The sequence below is a fragment of the Sinocyclocheilus rhinocerous genome, unplaced genomic scaffold (genome assembly GCF_001515625.1).
Source record: "Sinocyclocheilus rhinocerous isolate Xijiao unplaced genomic scaffold, SAMN03320098_v1.1 scaffold1623, whole genome shotgun sequence".
NCBI lineage: Eukaryota > Metazoa > Chordata > Actinopteri > Cypriniformes > Cyprinidae > Sinocyclocheilus > Sinocyclocheilus rhinocerous.
In genome coordinates this window covers 480,913-481,414 of record NW_015657306.1, presented here as the reverse complement: position 1 = coordinate 481,414, position 502 = coordinate 480,913, and positions in this window count along the sequence as shown.

Below are 502 nucleotides of genomic sequence, written 5' to 3'. Positions count from 1 at the left end.
GACTATCTGTGTCCTAGGGCAGTGGCCAGGGTCAGGGCAGCGGTCAGGGGAGCGGTTACGGTCAGGGAAGCGGTTATGGCCAGGGCAGCGGTCAGGGCAGTGGCCAGGGTCAGGGAAGTGGCCAGGGGAGCGGTTACGGTCAGGGAAGTGGTTATGGCCAGGGCAGCGGTCAGGGAAGTGGCCAGGGTCAGGGAAGTGGCCAGGGGAGCGGTTACGGTCAGGGAAGTGGTTATGGCCAGGGCCGGTCAGGGCAGCGGCCAGGGTCAGGGAAGCGGCCAGGGGAGCGGTTACGGTCAGGGAAGCGGTTATGGCCAGGGAAGCAGTGAGGGATGTGGTCAGGGATGTGGTCATTGAAATGTTTATGGGAATTTTGCATAACACCTACTGGAGATCTTTTCAAATCAGTGCTTTATTCATATGGCATGTTTTCCCTGTTTGCTCAAACAGTTTAGAAAGATTTCTGTCGATCGTTTACCCCCCCCCACCCCCTCCCTCAAATAAA